The sequence below is a fragment of the Harpia harpyja genome, chromosome 11 (assembly GCF_026419915.1).
Source record: "Harpia harpyja isolate bHarHar1 chromosome 11, bHarHar1 primary haplotype, whole genome shotgun sequence".
Taxonomy (NCBI): domain Eukaryota; kingdom Metazoa; phylum Chordata; class Aves; order Accipitriformes; family Accipitridae; genus Harpia; species Harpia harpyja.
The window spans coordinates 21,831,687-21,844,536 of NC_068950.1; the positions used below are offsets into that span (position 1 = coordinate 21,831,687).

A 12,850-nucleotide genomic window follows, 5' to 3' on the forward strand; every position below is an offset into this window, starting at 1 on the left:
AGCCTCTGCAAATGAACATGTAGTCAGCTTCCTAAAGCAGTTGGTGAGCTTGAGGCCATTAAGAAAGTGGAGGGGAAATTTACAACTGTATTGAAATGTATAGCTAGCCTTATGCTGAGTTATTTCTGTGGTTTCAGGTGTATTGTTTGTACAGTTAGCTGAGAATATCTGTGAAGTGGCATGGGATTTCAATTGCATATCTGATATGCAATTACTTATTACTTCGGAAATACTGATTGCTAGTAGCAGCGGTGAGAATAAGAAAGCTTATATTTTTCAAGTTGCTCTTTGCTTCTCAACTTTCCCCTTCATTGTTTTTTTCCTATGAATAACAACTCGAATATAGTCCTAAATCTCTAGCCTTCTTGAACTGAAGTTGTATATATGGAAAAGGCCAAAAAAACAGTGCTGCAGATTTTTCCTGCTACTGCAACCAAGTCATTCTGCAGTTTCTAAAATAATTCTTTGAACTGCTCTCCCTAAATGTGTACAAAATATGAATGATCTTAAAATGATTACAGGCACAAACAGAAAGAATAATATGGTTTAGAAACACTGTTTTCCAAACTGTTGACCAAATAGGTGATGGAATGAGTGTGTGCAATACCTACAGCCTCTAACACATTTGAACGTACTGGAAGCTGTCTTGAGATCTCAGAAGCTGGCAAGTACTTATTAGTGGTGAGATGTAAATAAGTTGTAGCTGAGGTGACTCGATAAGCCTTATATATCACGTACTTCTAAATGCTTCAATTGAATTTATAAAGAAGTGATTATTGAATTTGTCATCTTATGATGGAATATTCTGCTTAATATGACAGATTTAAATGACTATTTAAGCATGCTAGTGGAGGGAACAGGAGAAACGTGTCAATTGTAAATGAACAGTGTGCTTCCAAGGAAATAAGATTGAAGGGAAGAATCAGATGAGAGACCTGGTGATGGAAACTGTAATTTTTTTGGAAATACTCTGATCTTTTTCAACTCTTTAAAGACAATGGCAGCAAAACCCTGTGCATGGTAGAAGTAGCAGCTGTACGCTGCCTATATAGTCATAAGACTTTTAACAGCCTTGTGAAATACTGGTTACAAAATGTTTGACGTAAGGGTGAAACTTGCATTTAATAGCTAGGGGTAAATGAGCTGTTTCCAGATGCTTTGACATAACGTATTAAAATTTGACTTGAACTTTGTGCTCCACTTTGCAGAGACTCTTTGATCTCAGTGATTAGAGAAAAAGAAGGGTGTATGTGGTGTGGATGGGAATCGGAGGTGAAGCTGAAGTAGCAACACCTAAGTAGAGAATAGGTGAAGAAACAGGGAAGCAGGTAACCCCATGAGTATGTTTTTAATGTGTACGTTCTGTATGAATATTGATATCAGCTGTTAACAAGATGAGGGTTTTCTTCTATTTCAAGTATAATAGTACAGATTTTCTTATTTTTAGACTGACTGTGCTTGAAAAAAGAGGGGCTATATTACACAGAAATAGGAAGGTTCTTAAATCATGCTTTCTAAAACTACATAAAACTTGTTTTTCCTTGAGTTCTACAGTATTCACCCATTCCCACTCACCTTTCTATCAGTAGATTTCATTGTTGCTGCATTAAATTCCTGATGGAGCATGAAATGCCCTCCCACGCACATGGGGTGCCAGATAGTGTTTTCATATGAATTCCATGCTGGAGAGTCATTTCTCACTACCGCAGGGTTGTCAGGTTCTTCCTTTCTACCTGTGTGCCAGAATCAACAAATAATGTTGATACTTGTTCTTTCAGCTCTGTGAGCCCTGCACACTCCTGAACAGCAGTCTTTGCTGTTTGGTACGCCACAACAAATTGTTGCTATCCGTATTCTCTGAAGGAAGTTTGCAACTAATGTGTTGCAGAAATGGGAATCTGAGGATTAGTTCCAGTGCCCATTGATGTCAATAGATGCTCCCTGGCCTCAAGAGAGCTGTGTCTGAGGTCCTGTGGGGGAAAACGGTGTCCAGATATTGTCAGAAACAAACTTTGTGTATTCTGCTTTTAAATATATTAAGCAATGTATAACTGAGGGCAGAGTGACTTTTATGATATAACCCCCCCCCCCCATACAATACTCAATCATGATTTTTAAAAAAGCAAACAAGGGGATCAAATATCAAGTGCTACCAATCAAACAAGTACCTAATTGTTTAAAAGCATATAATATAATGTCTAGTGTAGCTAACTCTCCAGTGACGCTTAAAAGGCTAGTTTATGTAAAAGCAAGCAACTACTGGGAAAATACTGAGTGCATATACTAAGATCATGTAGTTTGTGATCATTTTAGTCAGTCTCTTAGTGCAAAGGAAATCGGGACTATGATGCAGCAGAAAGTCACGCTGAAGTTGAGGATCCCGGTGTGTTGGTATTCCCTCAGGTTTAACAGATTCCAGTAAGATCACGCAGATGTGCGTGAGATACACCAAAATCAACACAACAAAGAAGAAACAGTTATTATAAAAAGTTATATACCTTTCCAGGAAGAGAGAGGAAGAAAAATTGTTTAGGAAATCTTCAATAAAACCGAAGCAGTTGAGATGAACCTCAGTTGTTTCACATTTTATTTGGTGAATTTAATGAGTGAGGTAATAGAGCAAAGTATGAGCACTATCACTAATAAAGTCATATTAAAACTGCAGAACACTGGGGAACATGCCAAGACATTATGGCATATTTTTGTAAAGATATTAAAATGGATAAAGAGAAATGAGCTGGTAAAAACAAGACTATCGTTAAAACCAGAGCTCTGTATCTTCATTCTCTGAGCTCTTTTAGTGGTAGAATTAAAAAAAAAACAAACCCACAACTTAGTGGTTTGCTCAAGAAACTAGCTGTACAATTGCTTTTAGGAGTAGCATTTTAATGTTTTCAAGTGTTTCAGAGAGATGGACTGGTTTGGGATAAACGACACGTGATCTCCTTCAAGGTGTACTTGTGAATGTGGGAGAATGAAGAAACAGAAGATAAAGACAGATTTCAGCTTCCTCCTCTGTGGAAACGCTTTGGACAAAATGAGCAAGAAACACCAGCCTGTTGCAAAACTGCTGAATGCTTGGCATGTATGGAAGACCTTATTTGTTAGGTATTATTTCTATTTGTATAGAGTTACATAAAGGTCAAGCACTCAGTAGCCTCCCTAAAAGCGTCCCTTGAATCACAACAAAAAATGACTTCCAGTCCCAAAGAACATAAAACATAGTTTTGGGCAAAGTGATGAAGTGGGTGAAGAAGCAGGATGAATAATGGTATAGCTCATCAGCCACCTTTTTGAAAAGTCCTGGAGAATATATAGAAATAGATTGCCGTGGTGGGCCATTACAAACACTAGATAAATTCAGTGTACGTATCTGTAATAATTTGCTGCAGTGGTCATCACCAAAGAGTCTGTACAAATTGCAAGGCATATAACTTCAATAAATTTAAAACCGTTAGCTTGAGCTTATAGCTTCTATGTGATCTTATATATATTTAGGCCTGAATATTTCAGGATTATGGTCTTGAATGTTTTGTGACAGAATACTAGTGGACTATCACTTCACTGGTCTTTCCAAATGAATCGTCATGAATTTCCTAAAGATTTGTCATAACTTTTCAAGTTATAATGTTTGCTTCCAGTTGATGAAAATGGCAATGATAATCTTTGTTTTTGACCACATCATAAAGTGTTGAACATACCACAAATACTTGATCATTAATGAAAAATTCTCAGGGAGTGCTTGGGATGTTTTGGAAGTATCAGAAGACCTTGAGTCCTTATATAATGTAGGCTTCTGTTCAGTTTTTCAGCAAATGTGACCAGGTTTGGAAAGTCAAGGTTAATGAGAAACTGCTAATATGAGAGAATAAAACCAAGTTTCTGAGCATGTTTCTCTGTTATTAAGATGATCTTGTCCAAATGTGAGGTGTATGTGATGTATCCCGGAGACACTGAACTCGTAGCATTGAATTCTGGTAGCGTGCATTTCTCTTTGAGGTGGAAGAATTTTTGGAGGAAGAGGACAGTTGAGCTTGAGTAGGTTTAACAGGGCTTAAGACTTATGTCTTCTCACACATTTGTTTATAGAAATGTTTTTAAACCTTATTTTTAAACAGGGAATTAATTCCCTGCAGCACTTGCAATACAGGCATTTTGGTAACCAGAAGTTAATGGTGAAACTGACAACTAAACCCCAAACTTCCTGAATTTATAAATATTGGTCAAAGTAACACAAATATAAATTATAAATAAAACCAGAAGGCAATAAATGAGTGACTTGTAGCTGAAGTCCATATGAACTTTGAAGAGTTTTGTGTGTATCTTTTTTCTGTGATAGTGAAATTGTTCATCCTTTAAGAAGGGTAGGAAACATGTTTTTTTGTTTGTTTTTTTCCTCCCTCTTTTGCAAAGCCTGGAGGCTTCCAAAGAGGAAAAGCATGACAGTTTTCTGTTAGTACAGTGGATAGATGGAAGGGGCGGGGGTGGGGTGGGGGTGGGGAACAGGGGAAGTTGAAATACAATTTGTATAAGCTGCTCCATGCTCTCTCATCCTTGCCGTATAGTTAATTTCTAAGAGAATCTCTCTCCCACTTTGACCAAGATTCTCCTGCTCGCTGCCCGGGTTCTCTGCTTGTTCTTCTCTCTGTCTGCTTTGGGATTTTGAGATTCAAATGACATAGGCATAAAATTATCATGTCTCTAGAAACAAATAGTATATGGCTATTGCAGCTATTGGTCATTCTGATATTTCCAGTTACCACATGAAATGGGCTTGACATCAGCCTAAAAAGCCTGTTGCAAATTGTGTTTGAATTTCACAACTCGTTAAAATGCAAGATTGTTTTTTCCACTGAACTTAAAAAGGCTTGGTCCTTGATCTTTGGACCTATGCACTTCTATTTTTGTCATCAATGGTGCAAATTAAATATGTAAGTCAGAGATTGAAATAGGGCTCAGTTGTAGGTTTAAAGGATTTACAGTTTTTACTCACTTAATGATCCTCTGCCTCTTTTGAGTTGGGGGACAGTTGCTTCTGTTGATACTCCTCATGTCTGCTTGTAGGTATTGGATTCTGAGTAAAAAATACCACCACTGTGTAATGAAGGAGATTTCCCCCCTCCCCCCCTTGTTTTGTTCCTGTTAATTCCATTTTATATTTTGGGAGTGATGAAGGAAAGAAAGAGAACTTGGTGTCACTGCATGGTCTGAGCTCTGGGGAAGACCACCCATTGCACATCAGCCTTTTATTTCCCTAGCCAGGAATTGGGTAAAAGCAATGTAGTAATTTGTTCTAGTTTCCTAATTTCCCACAGCCTAGGTAGGGAAGGCTTGATCCGATCCATAGAGCTATGAGCTTTAAGGCTTAGAGCAAAGTTACATTAACATCTGTGGCAACAATTAGTGTTTTACCATTAACATTTACTGCTACCCAAACTACCTGGATGTTTTCCTATTTTAATTAATTTTACCTCATGGCAGTCTCAGACTGGACTTTGCATTGAGTTCAGGGCTTCTTTTATGAGAGTATGTTTTTAAGGTGCTCTCCATTTCAGATCTAAATCTGTGATCTTCATTTATATACTAGTTGTCAGTATGTACTGTTACAGAAATGGTTGACTGCACATACTTTTTTAGACCATTAGAAAAGACTTGTGCAAGTCATGTTCAGGCTTTGCTTTGACTCTTCTTTGTTTAGAATTTATATTAATATTTCTAGGGAGAGAATTTAATGAGTGGTTTGGGCTACACTTTCTGTCTGCTTGTTAAGTCATATTCAAATCTGACGTTTCATTAAACCATGTGGACTCAAGTATAGTCTTTTTCCAAGGTTGGGTGGGTTGTTTTGAACACTTGGCTACTCTCATATCTGAAGAAGTAAGCCACTATAACTATTAAATGATGGTAAGAGACGGAGGTGACAGAGCACCTGTTACAATACAATGGTTATTGTATTTAAATATAAGCAGGTCAAGGACAGCCTGTGTGCTTCTCTGCTGTATTGACATAGTACAATATCTCCAGATTTTTAGGTAATAGGGGACAGCAGGCTGTACAAGGTGCTTTAGTGTTGATGCATTTTGGAATCATAGAATAGTTTGGGTTGGAAGGGACCTTTAAAGGTCATCTAGTCCAACCCCCCTGCAATGAGCAGGGACATCTTCAACTAGATCAGGTTGCTCAGAGCCCCATCCAACCTGACCTTGAACACTTCCAGGGATGGGCCATCTACCACCTCTCTGGGCAACCTGTTCCCGTGTTTCACCACCCTCATTGTAAAAAATTTCTTCCTTGTATCTAGTCTAAATCTAACTTCTTTTAGTTTAAAACTATTACCCCTTGTGCTATCTCAGCAGGCCCTGCTAAAAAGTTTGTCCCCATCTTTCTTATAGGCCCTCTTTAAGTACGGAAAGGCTGCAATAACGTCTTCCTGGAGCCTGCTCTTCTCCAGGCTGAACAACCCCAACTCCCTCAGTCTTTCTTCATACCAGAGGTGCTCCAGCCCTCTGATCATTTTTGTGGCCCTCCTCTGGACCTGCTCCAACAGGTCCATGTCTTTCCTGTACTTGAGGACTCCAGAGCTGGAGGCAGTACTCCTGGTGGGGTCTCACCAGAGCAGAGCAGAGGGGCAGAATCACCTCCCTCAACCTGCTGGCCACGCTTCTTTTGATGCAGCCCAGGATATGGTGGGTCTTCTGGGCTGTGATCACACATGCCTGCTTATGTCCAGCTTTTTATCCACCAGTACCACCAAGTCCTCCTCCACAGGGCTGCCCTCAATCCCTTCATCCCCCAGTCTGTATTGATATTGGGGATTGCCCCAACCCAGGTGCAAGAACCTTGAACTTGGCCTTGTTGCACCTCATGAGGTTCCATGGGCCCACTTCTCAAGCTTGTCCAGGTCCTTCTGGATGGCATCCTGTCCCTCAGGTGTCTCAAATTAATTAGCATGCAAAAAGTGGTCTCCTATTCTTGTTGAAAAATGCATATGCCACCACCTTCCTCTGGATTTAAGGAATGTATCTTCATGATTTATTTGTTGATGCTGTGTTTATTGTAAAAGTATTTATTCAGCTCTTTAATATGTGGCTTATCACTTCTTATGTTTGTTGGACCTTTATGCTCCTTCCTGGTTTTACTTGTCTCTACCTCTTTTTCTTCTGCTGTGTATTTTCTAGTTTTGGATCTATCTGAATCAACCCATTTGGCATATTTCAGTTCTACTTGTCTACTTGAGATTTTAATAAAGGCTATTGAAGAGAATATGAGAAGATCTTTGATTAAAAAAAAAGTCTTTCTTTAAATAAGCCGTATGAGGTTATGTTCAAGATACAGTAGGTTGATTATTCAAAAGTAATCCTAAACTGGGCACCCTGTTTAAAATGGGAGATGATTTTGTGTAGGATCTGTGTGAGAAAGCATTCAGTTTCTTAGTGGTCTATCCTTGAAAAGTTTTGATTACAACAAACCTAGCTTAATTACTATGATACTGGTAAACTGTTCTTACTAACATTCAGTGTTGTTCCTCTGCGTGGCCTTTTGTCTGAGCAAGAGACTGACACAAGCAACACTATGAATTACCTAGAACACTTTTTTTTTTTTGCACTATTACCTGCTTTGCTTATTGTTTCCTGCAGCTCACTTTGAGTCTTAGGTGACTGCATCTTGATAAAAATCAAAGATTAGGAGGCAAAGAAGCAGAAACAAACAAGCAAAAAGGATATTAAGAGGTGAGCAACTTGAAGTAGTTATCAGTCCCTATGTTTCTTGCCAAATGTCTTTTTGCTGTGTGCATTAATGATTACAGGCAATTCAATTAACTTGACACATTATCTATGCATAGTCTTAAAATAATAAATTTGGTGACTTTCTTTGCTCCGTTCCAATATAAAAAAGTTAGAGAAAGTATAATTGCTAAGTTTGGTTTTTTCCTCCTATTTTTTCCTCGGAATGATTTGAAACAGCTAAACTTCTCTTTTACTGAAAGATGTCTCCTAGCCTATATATATGTGTGTATATATATAATGAGTTTAAAACATTGCTAAACCTCCACCAGAGAGGTTTGGGCCACTCTTGAACTCTACCCGAGAGGCACAAATTGCAAGCTAAGGAGGTGGTGGCTCAAACCATCTCTTATGCAGTGTTGGGATTTCCTGTGAAGAGTTAGTCAAGCATACGTAAGCATTCTCCAAGACTAGCTGCTAATGACATTGTGGGGCCAAACCCAGGAGTTGTTAGTATGCTGGTGGAAAGCCAGACTGTGATTTTTATGCTCAGTCTGTAGAGTTCCCCTCTTCGTGCAGGCAAGGGGGAGACCACCTGCCAGCTGTTTATGGTTGGTAGTTCTCCTATGTAAAGCAGAAGTGTACTTGAGTGAAAAGTCCCAAATAATAACGTATTTTCAAAGACAGTAGTTGCTGCTTGTTTCTTTGTAAGTATTAAAATTTCAGGGCTTGTTTAGCATGAAGAATGCTTTGGTACTTAGATTGGTTGTAATTTCATTCACTGCTTTTTCTGTCCAATTTCAATAGAAAGTGAAACCTGCAGTGAATGGTTTGCAGCAGGAAATAATGTTTTGAGTATTTCATAAAACGGAAATAGGTATGAGTTAATGAGAAATGTTTACAAAATGTTAGAGAGCTTTTACTTAACATGTTGGTGACAGGGCTAGAGAGGTGTTTGCTAATAAAGAATTTTGTTCTGCTGTTTTTCATTCCAACACAGTAGTTGTCTTATGAATAAATGTCAGATGCACAGCTACTGCAATCCTTTGAAAAGGATTGATACTTGAAATAGTTAGGTAATGGAAAAATAAGTTGGAAGAGTGTACTCCAACATAGTTATCTATAAATCTGAAAAGCTTGTATTGTTTGTAGGTGATTGAAATCACAAAGACTACCTTGCTGGGAAAATTAATGCATCTTTCTCTGCAAACACTAAGTATATTTAGGGAGATGGCTTTTTCTTTTGGTCAAAATATGTTACAGCAGAAATGCTGGATCTTAGGTTTTGGATCTTAAATGTTTTAACTCTGAAGCATGAGATGAGATTTATTTGGAAAAGTTCTATAAAACAGATTGTTTGTATTTTCTTGGCTTTCTTCATGAGATTTCAAAGGTGAAACATTGGTGGTTGAAAACTGAGGATTTAATTTCCAAAATAACCATTCAATAATTAAATCATTCAGTGTAAAATTTTATAATGAATGTATTAGCTGATAAACTTTGGAACCTGTTTAAAAACAGTTGTAAATAATTACAGTTGCTAAATAAAAAGTAATATTACAGAAGAAGTTAAAAGTACAGTCAAATAAAATGAGTAACAAAAGTGAAATTAAATGACACACTTCAGCTGCTGCTAACCTCTACAAGTAAATCAGTTCTTAGATTTCACCCAATTACAGTTTAAAACTGTAATATGCCAGCATAGGTCTCAAGACCTGCCTGTAAAGAGGCTTTGATACAAAGTAGTAACATAGGCACACTGCACTATGCAGTGTGATGCTGAAGAAACTGACAAAAGTATATTATTTGAATTTTTGGAATGGAATATAATAGAATTTTTGGAAGGTGCTCTTCTGAGCATATTTTATATGCAAATTTTAACCTTAATAAAATAAAATCCCCAAATTAAAGAGTTGTGTATAGGTCTGAATATATCTTCAACTGAAACCCATTTTGGTCTGTGAACATGTGAGGGACACTTGGCAGAATTACTTAAGAAAACCAGTTGAGGGCTAGTTCTCATAAATATATTTCATTCCCACCAAATCAACTTTAAGATGCTCAAAGGTTTAAAGTGTTTCTAAAGTAAAGCTGATCTGAGCAAAAATACATCAGTGACATTGTACAAGCACATGATGTGTGTTTCCTGCAGTGGCTAGTTGATACTAGCTGAGTAATTCAGTGCACTATATAATCCAGTTTTTACCAAAATATGTAAGTGACTTGAGGCAGGATTTACTGCCTGTGGCCTTGCAGGAGAGTAGTGCAAAAAACTGAATGTAGGTCACTGGTGGGGTGGGGAGTTTTCCACAATTTCCCATTCAGCCTTCACTGGGGTAAGCTGTTGTCCAAAACTCACAGTGCAGTGTAAAGTGTCAAGCAGAGATGCTGTTGATTTCACAGTGACTCAATAGTATATTATGTAGCTTTTTCTTCCCCCAGTGCTAGGTAAAAAGAGAATAATCTTCCTGAGTGGTATGAGGCATAGCAGTAGCTGTATGCCCTCTGACTGATGTACCTGAATATACCTTGGGAGTTGCTTCTGGGCTTGGGGAGGTGACTAGGAGGTGACATCACCCAGCACATCACAGAAGAGGTGTAAAGTAAAACATGGCATTAGGAAAGGAAACAATGCCAGGCTTGTGGCAGCCACTGTCCAAACAGTTGGCTCTACTTGTTGTGTAAATATTATCGCTGTTGAAGTCCTGATAAGAGGTTGTAGTTTGCCTGGGGTGTAATGATCCCATACAATGTATTCTTGCATTCAGAAGCTGTCTCTTCAAAAGCAGTGGAACAGGGACTGAGACCAAATTTCTTAATTTTTTTTTTTTTTTTTTTTTTCCCTTACCTGCAAGTTTGCTTTTAAATGCTTTCCTCATTTGGATAGCTAATGAATAGGAAACTTCATAGCTGTTTGGAACAAATGGCCAGCCAGGAATAGCTGTGCATGTTTCTCTTGAGATCGCTTTCTTTTGCATTTAAGGTATTTACTTGGCTGTTGCGATTTCTTATGATTTTATCTTATCTCTTGGTCACCACCGGTTTATTTGAAAAGTACAATATATATACATCTGTTGAGATTTAAATACTTGTGTATATGGCAGCTCCTCTTACAACTTATTCTGGTATACTAAATATTGTTGAGTGTCATGGTTCTGGGTTTATTTTGAGACTGAGTTTTAATGTGTTTTGATTTGGGGAGGGGGAGGACCTCCCTTAGAGTTTTTCAGCTAGCTAAAAAGAAAGGTTAGACAGTACCCTATGTAGTGGTTGGACACAGTCAGTCTGTGTCATCTGTGGGAAATGATCTGGGTGCTGCAAACAAGCTTCATTATGAGTCTTGAAGTAGTAGCTCAGTGAAGTTAATGAAAGTTCTTAAACCACCTGATTAGACATGTCATCATACCATTTTCAAAGTGGTGAGGTGTATGTTTTTGTATGTGCTAATCTGGAGGTGGGATGTAGATGGGATAAAAGACGTTTTTTCTCAGTTGCATATTTTGTGGCAAAAAATGTTTATTTAACGCATGATTGTACCTTAATGAGAAAACAAACAGGTTTTTCCTGGCCAAATTAGTACAAGGTTGCTTTAAATTAGGATAAATATTTTTTACTTATATTAATATTGTTATTAACACACTTTAGCATGTGGTTTGTGATTGAAAAAGTGGATTCTAGACCACGCATCTGATTTCAAATAAATAAAAATCCCAATATTGTCTCACTTTCTACAGACATTTTCCTTATAAAATGAAACAAAATGGAATATGAATTCACTTTTTCCAGAACATAGGAAAGTAAGTAATTTTCCTCTATCTAGCAAGCATTAGATACTATCATCCAAAACTTGGTGAAGGAGCTCAAACACTAGGAACTTAAGCATAATATGCACTTTGATTTTGAACTTTTATAGAGTAATTAATATTTACATTTTGTTTTTTGATGGACATTTACCACCCACAGGTGGGTGGCATAAATTTGGAGTCTGTAGGAGCTGCAACCAGACTGCTTTTAAATCTTGCCTTGTGTGTGTTATTAATTAGATTAACCGTTGTTTCAGCAGCACTAAGGAAGCTGATGCTGGATGTGGAGTTAAATGCGAGTGCATGAGAACATTTCTTTTCAAATTGTAGAGTTTTTAGATAGCTCCTTACATCTGTTTCCCTCGTGGAAGCAAGTAGTCTACCTGTGCCTTGAACAGTCTCTTAAACACTAGGAAAAGGTGCTACTTACAAACTTCACGTTAACAAAGCAATAATCGTACCAGGAAGCAGTGCATGTCTCCCTCATGGTACGAGTTCAGAAGTATGGGACATGTATGGGATAAAACATTTTCATGCTTTTCTGTTCATAGCTTTGCTGGGATTTCTTAAAATTAGTTGTTTTTGAAGTAATATAGACAATATTTTATCGGTCCGGATGAAAGTGAGAAGGAAGAGAGTTGAGGGATGAGATAGAGAAAGGTGGTGAAGTGGGAAGAGCAGAGACAGCAGACTGCTCTGACCGCTTGCCACAGGCTCTGGGCTGCAGAGCTGCTGGTTTCCTTCCTCCATGCTTGGCTTTTGGTGCTGGCCTATGTTCTCCCTTGCTCTAGCCTTACACCTAAAGGACATAAGCTGTATAACCATTTCTGCTTAATTATGCTCTCATCACATAATGTTTAAACTCATTTTCCCTGGTTAGTTACTGTTTGCTCTTCATCACTGCCTTGTCTCCTTTGCTGCCTTCATCCTTTGCCTCTCTCATCACTTCACTTTGCAGTCTGGTATACGTCCCCCTCCCTGCAGTGCTTCTTGGGCCTTTTCCATTTCTGCATTTCAGATTTGTTTCTGCAGTTTTGTCTCTTGGTTTTTACCAGGAGACCAGTCCTGTTACTCCTGTGCTTATTTAAATACAACTTTAAATTTTTCTGCTGACCAGATTAAGTACTCGCTACTTACAAGAGGAGAACTATAGGTCTATTGGAAATCCTGTAATTCAGCTTCTTTTCCTCTTATGCATTTCTTAGAACTTGAATATGAAGGTCTCTTTCTTCATTTTGGTCATGTAAAGAAGAAATTTTCAAGTGTGGTTTTGTTTGCTTCCTCTTGCATCTGATTCAGACCATATTTTTATATGTTGAATAG

At 38.0% G+C, this 12,850-nt stretch overlaps 1 protein-coding gene across 7 annotated transcripts in view; it reads left to right on the forward strand.

Annotated features, from left to right (window-relative positions):
• The window catches only part of VAV3 (vav guanine nucleotide exchange factor 3), a 183,258-nt gene that overhangs the window by 40,784 nt on the left and 129,624 nt on the right, over positions 1-12,850 (forward strand). The window contains exon 1 of one of the 7 annotated variants that reach the window (XM_052800936.1): positions 7,709-7,730. The exons of the other annotated variants lie outside the window; for them this stretch is intronic. The gene's annotated coding sequence lies outside the window, so the exon portion shown is untranslated. Of the gene's footprint in view, positions 1-7,708; positions 7,731-12,850 lie in introns of those variants that run through there. 7 annotated transcript variants of the gene reach the window in all.